The sequence below is a fragment of the Ornithorhynchus anatinus genome, chromosome 8 (assembly GCF_004115215.2).
Source record: "Ornithorhynchus anatinus isolate Pmale09 chromosome 8, mOrnAna1.pri.v4, whole genome shotgun sequence".
Classification (NCBI taxonomy): Eukaryota; Metazoa; Chordata; class Mammalia; order Monotremata; family Ornithorhynchidae; genus Ornithorhynchus; species Ornithorhynchus anatinus.
This window is the reverse complement of record NC_041735.1, coordinates 43,253,850-43,265,616: the sequence shown is the minus strand read 5'-3', so window position 1 is coordinate 43,265,616 and position 11,767 is coordinate 43,253,850. Positions and strand designations below refer to the sequence as shown.

General features: G+C 43.1%; 1 long non-coding RNA gene across 1 annotated transcript; it reads left to right on the top strand.

The window, feature by feature from the left end:
- The first annotated feature begins 564 nt into the window (after positions 1-564).
- LOC114813868 lies at positions 565-10,977 on the top strand. Its single transcript, XR_003761631.1, has 2 exons — positions 565-707; positions 10,777-10,977. It is a non-coding gene; the product is annotated as an uncharacterized LOC114813868 (long non-coding RNA).
- Positions 10,978-11,767: the final 790 nt, after the last annotated feature.

The window sequence follows — 11,767 nt, the reverse complement described above, 5'->3', positions numbered from 1 at the left end:
GAGTCTTGGCAGAATAAGTTCCAAGTGAACCAATTCCCAATCTTCTTCCTAAACTCCCTCCTATGACATTGCTCTCAATCTGTAATTCTCACTGATGTCCCACCAAGATAATCCTGGCACAGAATTCTCTTTAGAGCCAGTGGGAAACAAAAAACCCACGTATGTATAATGAGAAGAACCTCTCCACAAGAAGTGAAATATCTATACAGTTAAAATGTGAGCTTTTGCTGTTATGGATCTGAAGGGTTTTTTTGTCTTTGCTCAAAAATATCTTAAGGTACAACAGCAAGAGAGGATCTCTTTTCTATACGGAGCTATGTTTCCTCTTACTTTTTCTTGATCAATTCCTTCTATACCTCTTTCATTCCTTTTTTTTTCTGCCTCTTGTCAAATAATAGTAATTTACTGAGCACCCACTGAGTTCAGCATACTGTACTAACTGCTTAGGAAGTACAAAAGAAAGCAGTAACTCATTCCCTTCCCCCGAGGAATTATACTCTTGTTTCCTTCCCTTTTGTCCTTTTTTTAAAAATCAATTTCTTTGCTCTGTGCTTTTAGGTATTGCTGTTCAGAAGGCGCTTCACTTGAAAGCCAAGATGACATTATGGGTTCCATGTCCACCCTTCATAAATTGCCATTTTTATCGACGACTCCATCTAATGGCAAGTCCACCAGCACGTTCAGAAAGAACTGGCATTCCCAGACAGGTATGTTTTCTAATTTGAAAGCCCTGGGAAAAATTTAAAGCTATAAGATGAATTCTGTCCTGTGCAATGCATGAGAAATAATTTCCCCTCAACATCAGAAGACACAAAGGACCTCCCCCTGACAACCATGGACACCAGAGGCCTTGATCTTCATTAGATGCTGATTTCAGGTTGGTTCCCCATGGAAAAGATGCATTTTGATTTGTTGAATAGTCAAAAGAGAATAAATTCATCCTTTTAAATATGCAGAAAGCATATAATAGACAAGACATAACAAAATAGTGATTGACTGGAAATTCATCAGTATTTTTGGTGATGGCATAGAAGTGGTATATAAACTAAACATTTGGCTATAAAGTCAACTTAGTTCCAATTTGTAGCCTATATCTAAATGTTGCCACGCGTCTATTAATTCGGCATATTCGGGTTCTTTACTTGGTTTTGGCTTGTTTCGTTGCCCACACGGCAGCAGGTGTCCAAGTGATAATAGTGTTCAAAATTGTCTTCAGAAAATGTGCAAATTAGCTGGAGAGCACAGTTGGAGCAATCGCATTCATTTTTTTTTTTTAACATAATTGAGTTAAACTAATCAGGACAGCATCAGTGGTGGTCTGGGTTTGGAGCCTAGCACCTATCTTGATGAATATCTGTGACTCATGTTGTCAATGAAGAGTGCAAGAAAATTGGTTGAGTTTATGGAAATGCACAACTCTGAAAGGTTTGGGGGTTCTAAAGGTGCAAAATGTAGAACTTTTGATACTTAGAATTTCACTTGGGTCTTTGCAACGTGCTCCTCTATCTATGCCATGATCTTCCTATAAAGAGAGATCTGGGCTTCTCTTCCTTTGAGACTTGAAATTCCTTTTCGTGCTGGGGATTCTCATTACTCTAAAACTCCCCTGATGGACAGATATTTGTCTGGCTCTGGGATTTGAACAGAAATTGCAGTGGATGGAGTTGATAAAAGGGCTCGGGGTGAGGAACAATATTCAAAAACCATGACTCTGTTCTTGGAAAATAAGGAAAGGCTGAGACCGGCACCCATTTGACCCCAGATCATTTTGCCATCTGCACTAGAAAGGACCCCTGGCCCTTTGAGACAGAATGGAAAACTGCAGTAATGAAATGTTTTTGAGCAGATGTCTCTTCCCTACCCCATCCTCTGTCTTTCCCCTTTCTCTTTTGTCTTCTCTTCTCCCCATCCTCTTATGTGGCTGCAGATTACTCGTACAATTTACCTTTTGCTTCGTGATTTTTTTTTTTACTGTAGAACTACAGAGGGAAATGGAATAAGCTGCATTCTGTTTAGCCCATCTCGTTTGGTTGTTTTCCAGGTTCATAGGGGTTTTATGTAAAAAATTCACTTGGGATCTCTCCTGTGCTGTGTGGCATTTGGGATATCAGCACACTGCCAGTCCCAACTTGCTTCCCATCTAGCTGTGCATTAGGTTGCTTTTCATGGCAAAAATAAAGGTGGGGGCTCACACAGGATCTGCACACCTGGCCAAACCCTCCAAGGCATGCTACTGGTCAGCAGTGCCTGCTCAGAAAAGGCCTCTCCTGGTATGCAATTAAATCGTGTTATTTGTTAAAAATGGTGGTATTTGTTAAGCGCTTACTATGTGCAAAGCACTGTTCTAAGCGCTGGGAGAAACAAGGTGAACAGGTTGTCCCACGTGGGGCTCACAGTCTTAATCCCCATTTTACAGATGAGGTAACAGAGGCGTAGAGAGGTTACGTGACTTGCCCAAAGTCACACAGCTGGCAAGTGGCGGAGCCGGGATTCGAACCCATGAACTCTGACTCCCAAGCCCGGGCTCCTTCCACTGTGCCACGCTGCTTCTCTAAACGCTTCTGTTAAACACTTACTGACTTCCGGCACTGTAGTAAGCACTAGTGCGGATACAAGCAAATCGGGTTGGACACAGTCCCCGTCCCACATGGGGCTCACAGTCTCAATACCCATTTTATAGAGGAGGGAACTGAGGCACAGATAAGTGAAGCGACTTGCCCAGGGTCACAGAGCCAGACAAGTGGCAGACCGGAATTAGAACCCAGGTCTTCTGACTCCATCTGACGCCACGCTGTCCTGGATTAGAGTCTTTGAAAGACCCTGACATTTGCGGGAGAGACCCTGATCGTGAGTGGAGAAGGCTCTTGGGTTTGGGCTTCTCTGGAATACGTCTGACTTTGATTTGGCACTGCCATACCGGAGTGCTGCCTTCAAGTGTTTGGGGCTGTACCGTAGCTCCAGCTTCACTGGAAAGGCTTGGACTACCGTGGCCTGGTAAAGTCTGATGGGGGCAGAGAGGGAGCACCTGGGAAGGAGGCAGAAAAAAGGAAGAGAAAAAGGCAGTGACAGGTGAAAAGAAGGGCACCTAGAAAAAGGGGTGGAGGGGAAGAGAAAGAGCATGAGCACTGTCTCTGATGGGTTTTTTCCCAGGGGCAGTATTTAAGGTTGATCCCACAGAACATACTCCTGACTTCTCCGAATTCCCCTATCCTATTTTACACTGTAAAGAAGACGTGCCAGATATTTCTAAATTAGTTTCACCTACCCTAACTCCTTTCTGTCCACGTTTCATTCATCTTTCCCCCTCTTCCCCCGCCCCCCCCCCCCCAAACCCACACGTGCACACACACACACACACATTCTCTCTCTCTCACCGGTGTGTTCGGCTTCCACTCCATCACCCATTTGATGGTATTCATTCAATAGTACTTCAGCACCTACTTTGTCCAGAGCACCAGAGTAGGTGTTTGGAAGAGTATAGTAACCCTTCCACAAAAATATGCCATAGACTATGCAATCCTGACAGCTGGCAAAGCTGTCATCTGAGAATGGATGACTATCTTCCTGCCTGTACCAGTAGCACTAACAAAGGAAAAAGAGATAAAGGGCAAAAGGACATGGGAAAGGGAGGGACTATCGATACCCAGGCTGCTCCTTAGAGCAATTAATGGATGAGCCGGCCATAATGGGCTTCTAGAGAGATAAGTTAGGGATAAGCTAGGAAAGCTAGGTTATATGTGCTTCAGCTGGGTAGGAAGGCAACCATCATGCTGTTCCAATAAACATCTGGCTGCCTCCGTTGGAGAATGCCGAGCTAAACAAGCGCCATAATAATAATAGACGGACCACTGGGCTGACCCAATAGCGGCTTCGAGTATGTTCTTGTGTTCTAATATTTTAATGAGATGGATTTGGGATGGATTAGTATTTCCAATAACTAGACATGTTCAGGACCAGATTAGCTCTCTTTTGGCCTCAGGAATATTGGATTTTGTGGCACTCCTATATAAAAGCCTTTATTTTCATTTCGAAACCAAAAAAAATCGCTATTTTGGTGTAGACTACTCATTCTTTGCCTCTCAGTGAACAAAAGTCATTCTGCGGTTATAGTCCAGGCTTTAAATATGGAGATACAGTTTTAACTCAAAATATCCTGTTTCCTACTTTAGAACGGGTGCACAGATCCGATGGAAAAGGTAAAAAACGGCTGCGTGATTGGATTTTCTCATGTGATAATTAAGATCGGGGAGAAGTGTCAATACAATGTATTGTTAAAATAGATTTATTCTACTCTAAATCATAGGTTATACTTTTTAATATAAATTTTCATGTATACACTGTGGCTGGGGGTCTCCACCCTAATTGCCCAAGACCCTGAACCGTAACCCTTAAAGCCCCAGTATTTAATCCTGCCCTGGAAATATTGGAACTGAATTAGTTCTTGTTCAGTACCCGGTTCACTGCCAAACCCTTTCAACAGGGTAGGGAAGATCATTAGTCCTTCTCCTGGCTGTGAAGCTTAGCCTTTGGGGTTGTATTCTGAAAGTTCTTGTCAGGCATCTTAATGGAACTTCCAGTCAGACAGTAATTGGGATAACTATCACTGGGCCATGGAAGGTTTCTTCCAGTGAATGCTTCTCAGACATTTTCTTTCTAAAAGCGTACGGCTTTCGTTAGGCCACTTGTTGTCTCCCATCTCTCTGTCCGACTCTCTTAGTATCTGAAAATGATGTTCCCGAATGAGCCATCTTAAAATGTTTTGGGGGCCTGAAACTGGGGTTTCTTTAGCACTCTGAGCCCTCAGTGGTTTTGGTGTGGTTTTTGATTATAGTAGTTGAGACCTGACTGAAACACGCATTGTTTGGAAAAGCAAAAAAGGCCTTGGAAGCTGTGTCTGACCTACCATTGGGTTGGCTACGTGCCTGCCCTAAAGGCCTCCAGATCTCTGGGGTGTTTTGGTTACCCAGAAACCCCTGTGGAGTTTGGGCTAGCCTATGGTGACCAGATAGATATTTCAGGGATCCCAAAATTGCCAGGTGCCCCATTTTGATGGGCGGAATATCCTCTGCCCCTGGAAGAATCGAGTGGCCAAAACACTCTGACGCCATCTTGTCCCACCTCCTGCAGGTAGAGCCCTGTGCTTCCCTGCCTTACTGGGATCGGGTCACGCGGTGAGAATTTTTTAATTATTTAGAAAACAGGTTTGAATCATAGTACCTAACCCTGAAATAATAGGTATTGCCCTTTTTAGGAAATATTTCTATTTAGTCTGCCTGAAGAATATGGAGAGAAAGAGAGAGATGTATAGATATCTCTATATATATTCTTCAGGCACACTTAATATAAATGTATAGATATATACTGTATAGATATATATATATATATAGATATAGTGCATGCATTCCTGTGTATTAGAAGTTAGTGCTAATGACATTGCGATCCTATCTGTGGGTGAGGTTGTAGCCATATAGACCTTTGTGTGATAGATAATCCGTTCTTCATGGTGTAATAATAATGATAATGTTGGTATTTGTTAAGCACTTACTATGTGCAGAGCACTGTTCTAAGCGCTGGGGTAGACACAGGGGAATCAGGTTGTCCCACGTGGGACTCACACTCTTAATCCCCATTTGCCAGATGAGGTAACTGAGGCCCAGAGAAGTGAAGTGACTTGCCCACAGTCACACAGCTGCCAAGTGGCAGAGCCGGGATTCGAACCCATGACATCCGACTCCCAAGCCCCTGCTCTTTCCACTGAGCCACGGGTACGCGTAAGGATTGTACTCTGCCATGCTGATGTGTTTGCCTCTTGCAGTGCCAGTCGCTGCTTTCTAATCTGCTTCTTGAACTCTAAGTCTTCCTGAAGCCTCAGCTCAAGGACAGCAACCGCTCTGTTGCACACTAATGGATGAGCAGGCCATAATGGGCTTCTAGAGAGATAAGTTAGGGATAAGCTAGGAAAGCTAGGTTATATGTGCTTCAGCTGCGTAGGAAGGCAACCATCATGCTGTTCCAATAAACATCTGGCTGCCTCCGTTGGAGAATACCGAGCTAAACAAGCACCATAATCATAATAGACGGACCACTGGGCTGACCCAATAGTGGCTTCGAGTATGTTCTTGTGTTCTAATATTTTAATGAGATGGATTTGGGCTGACGGTATTTCCAATAACTAGAAATGTTATTACTATTTCAGACTACGTTTCCCTGTGCCTTTTTTTCCCTGTGGTCTCATTTTTTATGGTACTTGTTAAGCACTTATTAGGTGTTGAACACGGTTTTAAGTGCTGGGGTATATGTAAATTAATTAGGTTGGACATAGTCCTTGTCCCAGTAGGGGCTCACAGTCTAAGTAGAAGGGAGAACGGGCGAACTGAAGCACAGAGAAGTTAAGTGACTTGCCCAAAGTCACACAGCAAGCAGTTGGCAGAGCCGGGAATAGAACCCAGCTCCTCTGACTCCCGGGCCTGTACTCTTTCCACTATGCCATGCTGCTTCATGCTATTCCTCGCTTGAGAGACACTTGCTTCAGCTTGCCGTATGGAAGCTGTTTAGGTATTCTGCCGTCATCCGTTCCCTTCATAGGTCTCCCCTTGTGAAACTGTGTAAGGAGACTTTCACCTCAGTGCTGGTGCGATGACTTCATTTTAGAAGCCTCGATATTGGTGATCCTTTCTTGCCATTTGAATTTGAGTATCACTTGTAGGCAAGGTGGATGAAATTGCCCAAGAAATTTTAAAATAATCCTTGATTTCAACAGGAAAAACAAGAAAAACCTCATTTTCATCCTAAAAATCTATTTCTAGAGTAGGAAAGGTGAGGGTATTTGGAAGTTTTACCTTCCATTGCTAGTAAAGTTGGCCTAGTGCAAATATACACAGGATTCCCAACTCCCTAGTGTTCTTGCAAATGGCCTTTAGTCTTGGAAATGGAAAATCCTAGAGAGTAAGAACCACTGTGTCTTAATTGCTCTGGCCCCAGCCCCAGCTGAGTTTAATTGTGCACTTGGCCAAGAGTAAGTACTTTTGGGTGATGATGTGAGAGGAAATCATGGTAGAAATAATAGTCGCTATGTGGTGCTGAGATTAAAAAACACAAAATCCAGTTCTGCTGTTCACCCTTTCCTTGCTGGGGTATGACTGACCCTGAATTACCTAGGGGCTGGAGCCTCTAGATTGTACACTCCTAGTGGGCAGGGAACATGTATTCCAACTCTATTGTATTCTCCCAAGCACTTAGTATAGTTTTCTACCCTCACTAAGTGCTCAGGAAATACCACTGATTGATTGATTGATTGGCAAAGCCAAAAGGACTACATTTTATATTTGTTAGGAGTGGCATTCTTAGCTCTTTCTAGGAGCTTGGATTGAAGAATCTGGATTTTTTTTCTTTTATAAACATCTCTAGCATCCTTTCCTGATCAGTTTTGATCCTTCCAACTAAGCAGATCTGGAGGATATTATTAAGAACACACTGGAAAATAGTAAATGAGTGAGGTCTAGAATGTAAATGTTTTGCCCTCGGTCACATAACTTACTAGCCCAAATTCACTGCGGAAAACAAAAATGTTAATCTAACACTACCTCTTTTTGGCTTTGGGGTTTAAAGACAAATGAGTTTTCTAGATTTTTTTGCATTTTGTGGTTCGATGGGAGAGCATTTACTATAGAATTTGCTGTGAAATGCCCTAAATCATAAGAACATTGAACTTATCTACTCTGCTGATCTTTTTGTCTGAAATCTTTGATTCTTTTATTTTTATTCTGACAATTTGGGCATCAGTGAACTTGGAGGCATTATGGCAAGCAAATTAAAACACCCGTTCTCTGTCCTATAGGAATTTATAAAGTGTACGACGTCTATGCAGACCAGTACACTCAAGGACACATACCCTGTGAATTGCATAACAAATCAAAAGCTGATGTGCTAGCAGGAACCAAACCAATGAAAGAATAAGAAAAAATATTTTATTAAAGTACAATATTGAGGTCTCACATCTTCCCTCTAAATCTGTCTCCTTTACCCACGTCTCTGACTCCATCCCCTCTCCCTTAAAAACATTTCCTCTCATCCCTGCAATCTTCAGTCTTCCACTCTCAGATGCCTCCTTACCCTCTACCTTCAAATACACTCAAGTCTCCCCTGTACTAAAAAGTCTTTCCTGGATCCCTCTCCAGCTCTCACCCTACTTCCTTGCTCCCATTAATGTCCAAGGTCTTTGAACAGATTGTATATAATAATTACGGTGTTTGGTAAATGCTTACTATGGGTCAAGCACTGCTCTAAGTGCTGGGGAAGATGCAGGATGATCAGGTGAGACAGTCTCTGTCCCACACAGGGCTCACAATCCAAATAGAACAGAGAACAGGTATTGAGACCCCATTTTACAGGTGAGTTAACTGAGGCACAGAGACGAAGGCAAAGATTTGCCCAAGGTCACACAGCAGGCACATAATGGAGCTGGGATTATTATTATTAATAATAATAATGGTATTTGTAAGGGCTTACTTTCTGCCAAGCACTGTGCCAAGCGCTGGGGTAGATACAAGGTCATCAGTTTTTCCCACGTGGAGCTCACAGTCTTAATCCCCATTTTACAGATGAGGTCACTGAGGCACAGAGAAGTGAAGTGGCTTGCCCAACGTCACACAGCAGACAAGTGGCAGAACTGGAATTAGAACCCATGACCTCTGACTCCCAAGCCCGTGCTCTTTCCACTAAGCCATGCTACTGTGGGGCAAAAAAATAATTATGGCATTTGTTGAGCACTTACTATGTGCCAGGCACTGTCCTGAGCACAAAGGTGGATACAAGCAAATCAGGTTGGGCACAATCCCTGTCCCACATGGGGCTCACAGTCTCAATCCCCATTTAGCAGATGAGGGAACTGAGGCCCAGAGAAGTGAAGTGAGTTGTCCAAGGTCATACAGCAGACCAGTGCCAGATCTGGATTAGAGCCCAGATCCCCCGACTTCCAGGACCATGCTCTTTCCACAAGAATTTCTCTGGTTGTCCCTACCCCACCTCCCCTTCATTCACTACCAGCAGAGAAAGTAGGCTTATATTCTTTCATAATTAGCTGCTGTTCCATGAGTCCATCCAGTAGTTTGGGAAATATTTGCTTCATTTGGTTTCTTTTTCAGCAAAATGCTTGCCTTACTCAAGATGCGTCTCAGTTTTGTCTTGTTCCACAGTTAAACAAAATGGGCTTGTTCAAGTTCTATGTGGAAGGGATCCCTTGATAGTGTGGCTGTTTGACCGTGACTATTCTCGCTGTCTCCATTTCTTTCTTTCTTTATTTATTGAGTGCTTACTGTATGCAGAGCACTGTATTAAGAGCTTGGGAAAGTACATTGCCGTAGAGTTGGTAGACATGACCCCTACCCACAAGATGCTTGGAGTCTAGAAGAGGAGATGGATATTAAAATGTTTTCGTTAAGGAAAATGACAAAATGTCATGGTCTGGTCTCCAGCAACTTGTGCCTGCTTCTCAACTCATACTCCCTCCTACTGGTCGGCACGCACCAAGCTAGTACAGAAGATTTATCCATATACTCTAAATGATCATGACTCTAAAAAACCTAAATTCTCGTGAAATCCAACAAAAGAAACAGAAAGAAGATCAAAGTTATTAAATTCTCGTTGGCTTCTTGACTGATTTCTTTTAGGTCTGCGACTGACTCGTTCAGGTTCTGAAATTCATCTTTATGTTATGGCCATAATCTTTTATTACAGTCATGACTTACCGCTATCCTTTGAGCGTGCCCTTCACCTCTGCTGATTTTGGTCACTTCCCCACTCGGGAATGGCAGCTTTTGAGCCATAATCGAGATATTCCAGGTGAATCTCTCCTTAAAAGTTGTTCCTTCAGTGTTTGCTTCTCATCATCACCTCCCTTCCAGTTTCTCTATTACAATATTTCTCATAACTGCCAGTTCCTGAACCAACTATATCATTGTAAGGAAGGCTCTTTTCTCTCTGTTTTGTAATCCCTGGGTCTCTGAATACCATATTTTTATCAATACATTATGAATTTTGTGTGTGAGTTAATTTAACACCCAGTCAACTCTTAGGACAGATTTTATTTTAAGCAGTGAATAGTTAATAATAATATTAATATTGAATTTGTTAAGCACTTAATATGTACTAAATGCTGGGGTAAATAGAACATAATCAGGTTCCCGCATGGGGCTCACAGTCTCAGTGAAGTGACTTGCCTAAGGTTACACAGCAGGTAAGTGACAGAGCAGGAATTAGAACCCAGGACCTCTGACTCACAGACCTGTGCCATTTTTATTAGGTCACATTGCTTCCTCTTCCCCTGAATGATGCGTAATAATAAGGATCCCTCCAGTTTCAAAAGGCGGGTGGTGAGAAAAAGTTAATTGATGGGGTAAGAAGTTAATTAGCCAAGTAAAAGGTTAGTGAACTGAGCAGAAGTTTATCAGCCACGCATTGGAAGGAAATCAGCGCAACATTGGTGAGGATCTGGTGGGTGTGCCCAGGGAAGAGCCAATGGCGAGTTAACAAAAAATGATGAATTTATTTAAATAAATTTATTAGTTGCCAGTGTTATCTAGTCAACCTGCCAGCTGAAATTAGGGGGAGGTACTAAGTAGGACCGAAACATATTAATTTGAGCAGACAAGGGGTTTTAGTTGTGTGATTGCATACTGGTACTTACCTTCTGAATGGCTTAAAATCCACTCCACTGACTACAACTGCTAGGGGTCATGGGGCTAGGGATCCTGACAGTCCTACACGTCCCCTCCCCAGCTCCATCCCACTGCCAAACCGCCTGGACTCCTGGAACTGCCCTGAGGGCACCCAGATGGCACGGAGATGGAAGACCAGAGCTACCAGATGGGAAAAGCCCGACTTGCTCTTCGCTAATAAGTTGAGAAGTCTGAGCCAGGCATCCTGGGATGGGCTGAGAAGCAGAACTAGCAGCATTCAGAAGTACCGATTTCCCCTGCCTGGCACAGTCCCACAGCCCTCTCTCGTCGAGTTGGTGCCAAACGTTAGCCGTGTTCCTGCAGACCTGGCCTCAAATGACATTTCACCCCCAAATTATCTTCCAGCCATAGTGAGTGGCACGTTTCCTAAACTCCAGAATTTCAACTTCACAGCTTTAGTCTGATAAATTCAGGCTATTTGGGAGTCAATAAAAGGGGAGTGTTTCAGCAAAGTCTTTGACCTGGACAGTACCAGCAATTTCAATGTTCCCTTGGGCGTATGGCCATTACCTAGAATCCTGGAGTAAAAAAATTCAAGAGAAAAACATTTAGCTAAAAAGAAAAATGAAAAACGATAGTGTCTTAGGTATACTAATGAGGACTTCTTTTACTTAAACATTGGCCTATTTCTATTTTATAAGGCTTTTTATCCATTTCAGCAATTAATAACATTTATTGACTATTAATTGGGTTCAGAGGACTAGTCTTAGCACTTGGGAGAATACGATAGAAAACCCAATCTCTTCCCTCAAGAAATTTACAACCTGAGTGGAGGTGGGCATGGGGGGATGACAGAAACAAGGTAATTTACAGATAGGAGGAATAAGTCCTTTAAAATAAGTCCTAGAGAAGCAGCGTGGCTCAGAGGAAAGAGCCCGGGCTTGGGAGTCAGAGGTCATGGGTTCAAATTCCGACTCTGCCACTTGGCAGCTGTGTGACTGTGGGCAAGTCACTTCACTTCTCTGTGCCTCAGTTACCTCATCTGTAAAATGGGGATTAAAACTGTGACCCTCATGTGGGACCACCTGATT